This window comes from Gymnodraco acuticeps, unplaced genomic scaffold, assembly GCF_902827175.1.
Source record: "Gymnodraco acuticeps unplaced genomic scaffold, fGymAcu1.1, whole genome shotgun sequence".
NCBI lineage: Eukaryota > Metazoa > Chordata > Actinopteri > Perciformes > Bathydraconidae > Gymnodraco > Gymnodraco acuticeps.
In genome coordinates this window covers 328-12,752 of record NW_022990103.1, presented here as the reverse complement: position 1 = coordinate 12,752, position 12,425 = coordinate 328, and the positions used below count along the sequence as shown (strand labels likewise).

The following is a 12,425-nucleotide window of genomic DNA, read 5'->3' as shown; positions in this document are numbered from 1 at the left end:
TTTCCGTTGGTTGTCTTTCTAGATCCACAGCTTGAACCAAAATGACCCCAAAACCCTTTATTTTAATGCCTAACATCCTGTATAAATCCTTGCTACTAGTCTTGGAAGCAGAGTATCCTCTCAGTTCGCCTGCTTTTACCAGAGGAAACAAAACCATTAACAGGATCACACACCGATGCAACCAGTGTGGTTTCCTCCCTGCTGTTTGGTCAAATAAACAGTTTTCATGGTGGCTTTGATACCTGGTAATGCCCCGTAAAGATGGCCTAAAGGTAGTAAAGAATAAAAGAAAACAAGATAACCAAATAGTCAGAGAAGAAGAAGACAATATGTTGTTGATATGGAGATTAATTATAACAGAAAATAAATCTATATTCAATAATTTTAGTTCCATGATTGCAGACTGGATATTGATTGAATGTATTTTGTTGTCTGATAACAAAATGATCTTTATACTGAAGTGGGAGTAATGTAAAATCACTCAATGAACAAACGTATTAAGTTAGAGTCAAAGGTATCTTAAAGTTTGGTCGCTAAGGGCTTTATCTTGAATTAAGGGCTTTCTTAAGTAAAAGACCAAGACGTGGATAAAATCTTAAATCCTTATTCTGGAAACCTTAAGGTGAAAACGGTGTTTTTTAAAGAAACTGTAGGTAATGGCTGCAACGCATTATTTCATGATTTTACATATTCAGTTTTGCTCTGATACTACATCACATGACACTTGTTAGACGCTTGTATCCAAAGCGACTCAAATACTGTGGGCAATCCCCACAGGAGCAATTTGGGGTGAAGTGTGACACAACGACATGCTGACTGCAGTGGGGTTTGAACCTGTGACCCCCTGATCACAAGACCAACGCACAACCCACTGCGCCACACGCCTCCCACATGAACAATAACACTAAAATCCAAACTCACTTAATCAAGTAAATCTGTGTTTTTTGAGGTGCCTGAAGTGCACAGCGTTAGACATGTGATAACATCAGGACTCCAGCCATCCTGTCTCTCACGGTGCGTTCAATACCTGCTCTGAGTTATTCAACGGGGAATAGAGAGAGGCTGGATATCATAATGGATCATTTAGGCCGCGCTAATAATGCTCTGCACATCTCAGACCTGCTGGATTAGAGAGGAGAGGTCGATTCAGACGGCTTTATTCTTTCTTTATCCCATACTGTAAGCATTACACTGAGTTCACAGCTCCATCGTGAATAGACTTAAATACTGATTGTTGGTAATTATATATCAACAACTGCAGCAGAACAACAGGCTCCTTATGCTGCACGCTTCTACTTCAAAACGTCTGACTTCTTCTGAAAAAGAGACAGTCTTTTGTCCCCTATCTGTAGTCAAGAAACTATAAAGACTACAATTCTCACGGTGCCGAGAGACACAGAGATGGTGTGAAAGACGCCGTGGAGTCTATCGTTAAGTAAAGTTATATAAGCTTACACAAAGTAAACAAAGAAAGACGATCTGAGTTGTTTATTATCTGAGTTGTGGCTCGTTTGTGTTGATTTGTTTGACTCTGTTGTAAAAGCCTGTTTTCTTTATTGAATGTGTGAAAAGTTTAATATTATATAATATAACGCAAGTCCCACAATATCAACACATCATCGAGAGCCAGAAAAGTCATCATTACTGTGAGTAAAACTAATATATTGAGAGATAACGGGTTAGAAATGTCTGTTTTAGGCGACTAAGTGGCTTTTTGGAAACAAAGGAAGGAAGACGGAGGAAATACTCCATCTACTCCCATCTGTTTTTACATTATACCATGTCCTGATGCTTTCAACCAAAGCGAAGTACAATGACTTTATCGTAGAAAAGCCAACGTCATCTTGGGTTAAGTATCTCGCCCAAGGACACTTCAACATGCCGACCCTCCAGTTAGACAACCACTGAGCCAAAGCTAACCTCATTTGTGTATTAATGCTCATGTAAGGCACTTTGAATGTAGTCAAAATGTGATGAAAGCACTTAGCGTACTCTACTTTACAAATACATCTTTTAGGTGTGTAAAGTAATATGTGCCTGTTCAGGTGACAAGAAGAAGTAGATGTCCGACATCAAACCAAAGTAGAATTGTGAATGGATAACAATCGACTTAAAATCTGCCTGTTATTATTAAAAAATAATACATGCTATCGTTTAGTAACATCTGTTCTGTGTCAAAATAAGTCGTGAAAAATCTATTCTATGCAAAGTTTGTCAGGAAAATGTTATAAATGCCACAAAAAAATGTGTTTCCACTTCCCAAATATATATCAATTTAAAGGTCACCTATCATGCTATCTTTAGGCATATATTATGGGTCTCAGATATATACAAATATATAAAAACATGTCGATGATGTTTTATGATATCCCTCATATCCCTCTATTTAAGCCCTGTTAGAGAAACGCGGATTTTGGGTCCTTAGCTTAAAAAAAAAAAAAGAGGAGGCGGAGCTAATGCCTGATCAGAATTCTGGAGATAAAGTTAAATTCTGCTGTGATAAAACGCCATCCTGTTCTAAACCACATCAAGGATTATTTCTGAAACAGTATGGAGCTCAAATGCTTTTTCTCTTGCGGGTTTATCACAAGGTGAGTTCTTTTTTTATTTCCTGCTTTTTAAACACATGTGTTCTCCAGTACAGGTTAGCTCTGAGTGTTAGCGATGCTAAGGTAAACAAAGACGAGATTACGTCCAAAACACGTCAGGCATTGTTTCTGATAGCAACTTTCTGTGGGTCCACCATCTGAAATTACGTCATATTGGCAGCAAATCTGGATCACACCTGTTTTTTTAAAGATTTGGATACGGAGGAAAAGAGAAAGGGTTTTATTTTCTGACGCTGCGAGAGTTCCCCGACGCACCGGGACACATATTTATGTAGAGAAGACATCAGAAAGTGCATTTTCCATGATACAGTAGGTCTTGCACCTTGAATAAAGCATTATGTAAGGATGGCTCTGTTTAGATCCACCATTTTAACCAAAATGCCCCCAAAAAAACTATTTATTTTCTTCTATAACTCATTGCTATTAGGTGCCAAATATCCTCTTAGTCCCTCTGCTTCTTCCACATGAACAAAACACAACAACTGGATCAGAAATTGATGGAAAGAACATGTGTTTTCTCACGGCTTATTGGTGAAATAAACATTAAAGAAGCCACTATATATGTGAGCATCTGAGCTGATGATACTTTGTCCAACAGGCGAGAGGCGTTAAACTTGATGACCCTGAGAAACTATTTAAAATCCCAAATGACTTTTTTGCTAATTACACTGAAGGGCTCGCATATAAGAAGAAACCAAGTGGTTAACATTAATGAAAGTAAAATGGAGAAAGAACTGAAACATTAAAAAGATAATTATCAAACCAGGAAGGGTTGATCAAATAATGTTCTGCATCATGCAGCCAATTACTGACAGAGCGCCATCTGTGATTAGGAAAATCTGGATGCTGTCTGAGTAAGTTAAGACTCACTGATGTGATTGTAGTTTAAATAACGTGAAGTCGTGCACTGAACATCCAGCAATCTGTGTAGAAATACTGAGTGGCTCAAAGTGCACTAACTATTCATCCCCTTTGTAGGACTGATAAAAAGTTATATTATAAGTACTTGTTTAAAACAACACCTTGATATGGCTTCTGCAATATGTGACTGTTCATGTTAATACAATAAATATTCGTGTGTATCTTACTGTAAAGACTTTTACCAGAGAAAACTGAAAATGTTTTTAGACTCCATGAAGTGATTAAAGCTATAGTCAAATGCACGCTTCCACTAAATTCAATGCATCACGCTGTTAGGTTAAACTGTCATCATCCATTGTTAAGCACTGAGAAATATGAACTAGTGGAAGGATAATAGAGTGTGGCAGTCGTTTGTGTGACTGACCCGGAAGTTAGCATCTCCCTGGTTCACGGAAACTCAACAGGAATTTTTCATTGGATTTGGGATTATTGCAGAAAACAATCTCTGTTCAAATCTCTTCATATCTCGTGTTAACCGCAGATCTCATTTCAGGCATCTGACCAAAAACTATTTCAAAAAAACGTTGACTTTGAGACCAGGGAACAAGAAGTGCTACAATGCTAGCTCCCTGCTCATAGAGTCCTATTGTGAAGCAGGTAATGTTCAAAGTTGTATGTTAGAAATGTAAAGTCCCCAGCACATAGAAGCTGCCGGATGATGACTTGCATGTTGGGAAATGTTCACAATTAGCATTAGTTTAGTTAATTAGTATGAATTGCCATTATAGCCTATGTGGACAATAGTTAAAACATTTGGTTTTAGGGGTTATTGAGGATGCTGAGTCCATTTCTGACATTTTCAGAATAAAAGATGAACCAGAAAATGTCGTATTTGTACTGTCTGTGGGCTGATTTTGATTAATTTTGGGTCGATTTGGAAGATTTAGGGGACTCTCTGGATCATTTTGATTGGACAGGTTGCCTATTTATCTGAGAAAACAGTAGAGATGATATTAATGTCTATCTTGTGCTGTATCCAATGGTCTCAACACTTCTCATAGTAGTCAAAAACAGACTATAGGCTTCCCAAAGCAAACTGAAATTAAAAAAAGAGTTTTAAGTGCACCTGGCTGAAGTCCAGTGCGCCCAAAGGTGCCTATTTATTAAAACAAAATTGTGGTTTTAGGGGTTATTGAGGATGCTGAGTCAATTGCTGACATTTCCGGGATCAAAAATGGCAGGTTTAACCCGAAAATGTCATATTTGTACTCCTTGTTGTTTGATTTTGATGCATTTTGGGTCGATTTGGAAGATTTAGGGGATTCTGGATCGTCTGGATTGGACAGATTGCCTATTTAACTGAGAATTTTTTTTAATAAATTGTGCTCTCTGTATCCAATGGTCTCAACACTACTCATGGTAGTCAAAATCAGACTATAGGCTTCACAAAGCAAACTGAAATATAAACAAAAAAGATTGTTAAGTTTAGTTAATTAGCATTAATTAGCATTATAGCCATGTCGGACATTCCCAGGATAAAAAATGGCAGATTTAACCCAAAAATGTTATATTTGTACTCCTTGTTGTCTGATTTGTATATATTTTTAGCTGATTTGGAAGATGTAGGTATCCAATGCTCTCAACACTACTCATAGTCAAAATCAGACTATAGGCTTCACAAAGCAAGCTCAAATATAACAAAAAGTGCACCTGGCTGAAGTCCAGAGCGCCCAGAGGTGCTGTCAGAATCAGTCTTCGCACCAAGCTGGTCCGCGTGTTTCCCAAAAGTGCGAGGTCGGACAGGGAGCTCGCCGCGCTCCAGTCCACGCGCAAAGTACCGTCAGCGGCCACTGTCGGGAGGAAGAGAGCCACGTGAAGATCATGTGAAATGAACAAGTCGTAAAACTCATAGTCGCCACGCAAAAAGAACAAATTCTCGCTCCGAAAATAACGACTCACTTCCGCTCTCAAAGTGGCACGGAAACGTCGTTTGTTGTTATTTCTGGAGCAAGAACACGATCAACTATGAGTTTTAAAAGATGAGGAAAAGAAAGTACGAGTTGCTTTATGTTGCAGCATGCCAACACATGCCTCGACGGGGTTTCCCAGGCAGCCACGCAGGGGTCATGACCATATAAGGGAATGTGATGTTGATGCCATATCTCACTGCAGTTTCCCGCCAAAGAAAACCAAACACCTAGATAAAAAAATTCAAAAGGGAATTAAGGAAGTTAAAAAGGTACTAATTTATAAATATGTTGTTCATCTGCTTTAATTATTTAAAATAAGGGTTTTGAATGCATCTGTGAAGCAAAAAGACTTTAAAATATGTTAAATCTTGAAAAAGGACTAACAAATAATTCAGTAGGATATCGTTTCAAGATACCACAACAAATATATTTGACATTAACTTAAGAGATGAAGCCTTGGCATGTTTTGGGGGGTTGTTCAGAATATGATAAGCAACTGTAGGCTTGTACCATCATTGAAGACACAGGGTAAATACTTTAAAATAATAAATAACATCATGAAACTTCCCCAGTCGATTACTTACAGTTAAAGAATTTTTTTTTGTATTACATGTTTTCTTAAATGTCATGTTTAAGTATGCAAATGAGAGGTTAACCGGTTAAATATGGGCAGAAATGTGAACATTGGATAAAGCCAGGGTTTCTTTTTGGTGACATTTAAGAGTCAAAGGTTTTCTACAGAGGGGAGACTTCTTTATGTTGCTCCATAAACCAGAACATACTGCCCACAGCCACCATTTTTTACCATGTTTTTAGTAATAAAAATGAGTATAAATGAGGCTGTGAACGCTTTGTGAAGGACACCCTCTGTAAAAAGCTTCAGAAGATAGTAATGAAACTGGAGAGTGTAAAAGCTGCTGAAGTGGAGGTGAAATAAAACTCCCTTAAAGATATGGATTGTAAAATGCATACATTTTGTACAAACTACAGGTTAAAAGGGTCAAATGTACTTATAGATATCGCTATGAAACTTCAGTTCATCACTGACATTAAGACCATTATATTTCCTATTACAAGTTTTCTCAAATCTATAAATATGCATACAGTATGAGGCATTATCTAATGCACATTTTTGGAGAGTTTAGGAGAAATCTCCAGACTCAAATAGACGAAGAAGTGGGGATTGCTGTTAAAGGGGGGGTTAACAAACTCCCTTTCAGATATGTATTGTAAAATGCATACATTTTGTACAAACTACAGGTTAATAGGGTAAAATGTACTTATATATATCACTATGAAACGTCTCCAGGAGGACTTGTTGCATTCAAGAGATTCTAAAATCTTTAAATATGCATATGAGGCATTATCTAATGTTCATTTTTGGAGAATTTAGGAGAAGTCTATACAGACTCAAATAGACAGAGAATTAAATAAACACCTAAATATGGATTTTGGATTGCACTAGTCTGAAAGAAAACATGATTTAACAGCAGAAACTCTTTCATTTGACCACAGCATGAAGATATTGTTAGCCTCAAAGTAATGTTTTGCCTGTAGTGACTTGTCTTAAAATCCTAGTTTCAGAAACACACTTATTTGTATTATGCATGGTGCAAGTCAGGGCTGTGCTTTGTTGCAGCGTGCTCTGCAGAGACTACTTGTAGTGAGATAACATGGGTTTTTGGGCACAGATGCCTCCTTCCATGCACGTCCAAAGCCATGCCGAGTCATGCAGGTACTGTGAGCACAAGCTGTTGGATATTTCATGAAGTTTGTCGGAGGGAGAGAAAGCAGTGAAAGAAACAGTGAACAAGCGACATGCCTCCTGTGATGGCATTATGCATGTTTTACATCCCCTGCTGTTAAAACACGTCCTCTGACATCAAGATCGAGAGAAGCGAGCAAAGGTCACTGAGCAACCTTTCGGGCTGCAGACGTCACAAAGTGCATGTCTTTAGACGACTCGGTTGAATACACTGGGTTAACCTTTTTCTAACAGCTGCCCTCATCATGATCCGACACTCTTCACATGGAGCAGATGGTGCTTTTAAGAACAGGAGGTCTTTCCTCCCAGCGGCCGTCAAACTCCTCACCCTTCAGTAAAGGGAACTGAGAGCGTCCACACCACCACTATGTGCAATAGAAATACCTACCATCATTACACACTCTCTGCTATATAACATGTGCAATATCTTTATTACCAACCAACTATGTGCAATATATATGCCGTTAATAACTGTGCAATATATACTTGGCTGCAATTTCTCCATAGGATTTAGGAAAGTAGCTGGAAATAAGGTCTGTGGTTGAGACACATTGAAGAGACGGATCACGTTTTGTTCAGCCGGATAATCTCCACATGTCTACCCTACTTTCATAATGTTCGAATCATAAATCTAGTCCCCAGAAGCTAAATGCTAACGTTATGCTATAAAGGCACTACAGCCGAGTCCAGCTGCACGACTTCAACGTCACGCCAACTTCAGATCCATATTCAAACACACAGATTCTAAATGGAACGAGTTGGAGCGTTTGTTTGAACAGTCTGCAGGAGGCAGGGACTTGCTTTCAAGCAGAACAGAAACTAACTTAGAGGAGTGTTTACGTGTTCGGTGTAATGACGTACAACGACCTCCACGACTTCTGTAGTCCTATTCAGCCACTTGGTAACAACCATCGTTTTTCAGACACGTCAACTCTTCAGAAATCACCAGTGGGGTCACTGCTGATGTGTTTAATGTCCTAGAACAAAACGTGATCCGTCTCTTCAATGTGTCTCAACCACAGACCTTAGTTCAGCTACTTTCGAACATCCTATGGAGAGATCCCATTGGCTCTGAGACCAGGGAACAGGAAGTGGTAAAAACAAAACGTCCGGGTTTTAGGACGAGTCACTGTGGCACTGTATTACGTATCTGCCACTACGTCTTTTGCACTACTGAATACTGGTAATATTTACATTAATTATGAGACCATCTATGTTTCCTGTGGATATGTAATTGCTATTTTTACTGCACTGTTAGTGTACAGTTGTATTATTATCATGCTGATGTGTTTATTTTATTGTCTTTGTGTAACTCTGGTGCAACAATTTCCTTCGGGATGAATAAAGTCCTATCTTATCTTATCTTATCTTATCAGCACCTGAAGCAGCTCTCTCCCTCCCTCTCTCTCACACACACACGCACACACACACACACACACACACACACACACACACACACACACACACACACACACACACACACACACACACCACACACACACACACACACACACACTGCTCGCCACTCTCCAATTCAGATTTGCAAAACGAGATTAAAAGGTGGATCCCTGAATGTCAGCGCCTGGCTCTTGTTCCTCTGCAGGGAGGCGTTTCCTGTTACTGTGTGTGTGAGAAGAACCGCTCGCTCCATTAGTCTGTGGCACCCAATCTCCAACACTCGGTCCACTATGAGGAGCAATCACTCCGCCCCGGGTACCAAAACCTGCCCGTTTAGCGTACGGAGCTCAGGTTGCCCCACTGGCTGAACTCAATATGTGCCGTTTAATTGGCTGTGAAGAGATCGGATGCCCGGGGTGTATTGTATCGTTGAATCTAGGCCACCTTGCTCAATGAAAGTATTGTTCGAGGAGTGAAAGATGCCCACTTGTTTTGTTAAAAAGCTTCAGATGAACGTCCAGTCATTTGAATTTGAGCCCTGTGTATGCAGGCGCTGTTTTCCTACACCGAGAGAGAATTTAAAGTGACACGTCAGCAACTCACTGTCAGAAAACACCCGTTTGACCATGAGTTTGTTGAGCTGGTTTATTTCATTTAACTGCGACACACGTTAACAAAAGACATCGCACTCACTTCAGCAGAAATGTGTTGCGTCCACGTCTAGAGCTGCGGAGATATTATCTATTCAATTCATGTCAAACTGGTTGTATTCTTCTTATCGGATTATTCAACAAATTATGTTGTTTTTTGTTAAAGTAGACTTTGTTCATTTCTGTCCTTTTAAAGCTGCTAGACTTTTATTTCCGGAAATGTAGGGCTGCTCGATTATGGCAAAAATCATAATCTTGATTTTTTGGGTTAATAATTGATATCACGATTATTAAAAACAATTATCCATATACTTTGAAAACATCCATTTATTTAAAAAAACTGTTGATTACCCTGAACTTTAAAGGTGGGGTAGGTACGTTTGAGGAACCGGCTCGTGATACACTTGTTGTTATATTCCATGGAATGCTCTTAACATCCCGATAGCAATGAATATCTGAAGTGCTTTGACAACAAATCCATACAAATATCTCATCTCTGGAAGCCGTGGCGCTGTAAAAAGCACGACCAATCAAATAAGCCGGCCCGGCTGAAGTAACTTGATGGCCTACCTGCCTGTCAGCCTTCCATCTGGGAACAAACTGATCTCGTGCCCTCATTGGTCATGTGCGCGTTCGTGTGTGTTGGAGGAGGGGCTCTGTGAGGAAGTGGCAGATTTTCTACGGTCGTGTATTTTCAAATTCTGGCGATCTCGAGCCGGTTTCTCAAACGTACCTACCCTACCTTTAAAGGTTGGGTAGGTACGTTTCAGAAACCGGCACGAGTGCACTAAAATTTGAAAATACACAGCTGAAAAGAATCCAGAGATTACAGAGCACCTCCTCCAACACACATGAACGCGCAATGCACGCCCCAATGAGGGCACGAGATACATTTGTGCGTGCACGAGATGGAAGGCTGACAGACAGGGCGGCAACCCAATCCGTTTAGCCGGCCCGGCTAAAATGATTGGTCGTCCTTTTTACAGCGCCACGACTTCCACAGATGACATTTTCTTATGTATTTTTTGTCAAAGCGCTTCAGATATTCATTGCTATCGGGATGTTAAGAGCATTCCATGGAATATAACAAAAAGTGTATCTCGAGCCGGTTTCTCAAACTTACCTACCCCACCTTTAAGTATAATTCAACCGAAAAACCAATACAAAATAAATAAATAATAACAACCGTTTTATTTCGATTATGTTGTTTTCATAATCGTTGCAAGCCAACATCGTAATTGCGATTAAAATACGATTAATTGAGCAGCCCTACGGAAACGTATGAGCACATATCTGCAAAACACAACAAGTGGGTCTTTTCCTCTCAGAGTAACTCAGATCTGTCAAAGAGTGTTTTTATTTCTTTAGTCAAAGAGCTCTTTTTAAATGTCCTGACTCCAGCGTCTTGTGTGGGAAGGTGTTCTCCTTCACTGCGACACACGTTAGCTTAATAGATTGTAAATACAACTGCACACTCTTAAACAGAAGTGCTTTGCATCCACGCCTCACGCTGCAAAGATATAACCTGTTCAATGATTCGCCAACTGGTTTGATTATCTGTTTTAAGAAGAATAAAAGAGATCTCCAGGGCTGCCTCTTCTTAGTCCACTAATCAGACTTTAAGGCAGGGGGGTCAAACTCTATTTCATCGTGGGCCACATTAGCATTATGCTTGCACTCAAAGGGCCGGTTGTAACTATATACAAATACATATATAAATACACAATATATATGAAATAATGTATTATATTATATGATTGCCTCTGAATTGGATTATTATCGGATAGGGTAATAACTTCATAATTAACTACGTCTGAAAGCAGAAGTCTAGGGCAAATAATTGCAAGTCTCTTCAGTGCGCATGTCACAAAATGAGATGCATTGTGGGACATGTAGTTTATGGGCAACATGCTTCTGTAAGATAAGATAACATGGACCAGTAGTTTGACAGCAACAGGGTGAGATTGAAAAACAGCACAGATTCACACAGATTAATTAAATTAAGGATAAATCAAAGATAACAAAAAGAATGATAAATAACTATAAAATAAGAAATTAATTAAAATGAACATATATTGATATTCTGTAAAGTAGCATGTAACCGTATTATATTCTTTGCAAGCTCTTGCGGGGCCACATAAAATGAAGTCGCGGGCCGGATTTGGCCCCCGGGCCTTGAGTTTGAGACCCCTGCTTTAAGACAAGATGTATACATGTTAACCGTATGCTGATTTAATGCTGAATGACTTATGAGCATATCTCTTATTTAAAGTTGTGATTTTGCATTACAGGAAACTCAGTGGAACAGATTCAATCAAATATTGTGTAGACTAAGAATTCCTTTTGTTATAGACAACGCTTATAAATTCCTCTTTTCCCGCTTCTCAATGTGAACATATTTGTATTTCTTTACACCTCAATGATACTTAAACTTAGTATGTTAAACATTTGGGATGTCCTCTTGAAACACTCTGCCACGTCATAGACCAAACAACTTGTCAATGAAAAGAGCATAGGTTATACAGTAAACTACATCCCAGGATCAATTTCAGGTTATTTTTTAATTAATAGTAATCAGTTAATTTTCAGGTTTCAGGACTTTAACTTTAACTATATTTATGTATTTGTTCTTTTCTTTTCACTATATCTGTAAAGCGTCTTTGAGCACCTGTAAAAGCGCTAACAAAATAAATCTATTATTATTATTATTATAAGTATATCTCGCCAAAGATGTCTTCCACATGTTGCCTGCAGGGGCTGGGGATTGAACCGAGGACCCTCTGGTTGTTGGACGCACATTAAGCCCCTGAGCCACAGCTACACCTGCTTAGGGATGGGTATCGTTTGAAATTTATCGATTCCGATTCCGATTCCGGTTCTGCTTATCGATTCCGGTTCTTATCGATTCCCCGTTTCGATTCCAAAATTGTAAAAGAAAGAGGTCAAACGTTTAGATAACAAAAATATCTTTATTCTTTTCAGCTTTAACTGAAATTGTTACAAATAAAAAATATACATGCAATACAAATGTATTGCACAATAGCTGTGCTTTATTTTAACTGAGCTATGCCTGTGGCAAGCTATTAACACTGTGCCCAATTGTCTTTTTATTTTTTAGTGTAGTGGAGCCTCACTTCAGAGCGTTTACCGCGACCCATCTTTGGTGTTATGA

The 12,425-nt window shown here is 39.0% G+C and overlaps 1 protein-coding gene across 1 annotated transcript in view; it reads right to left on the bottom strand.

Moving 5' to 3' along the window:
• LOC117546263 (protein FAM131A-like) overlaps positions 1-5,429 on the bottom strand; it is a 31,491-nt gene extending 26,062 nt beyond the window's left edge. The window contains 1 exon segment of the mRNA XM_034216442.1: positions 5,181-5,429. The gene's annotated coding sequence lies outside the window, so the exon portion shown is untranslated.
• Between the last annotated feature and the right edge of the window lie 6,996 nt (positions 5,430-12,425).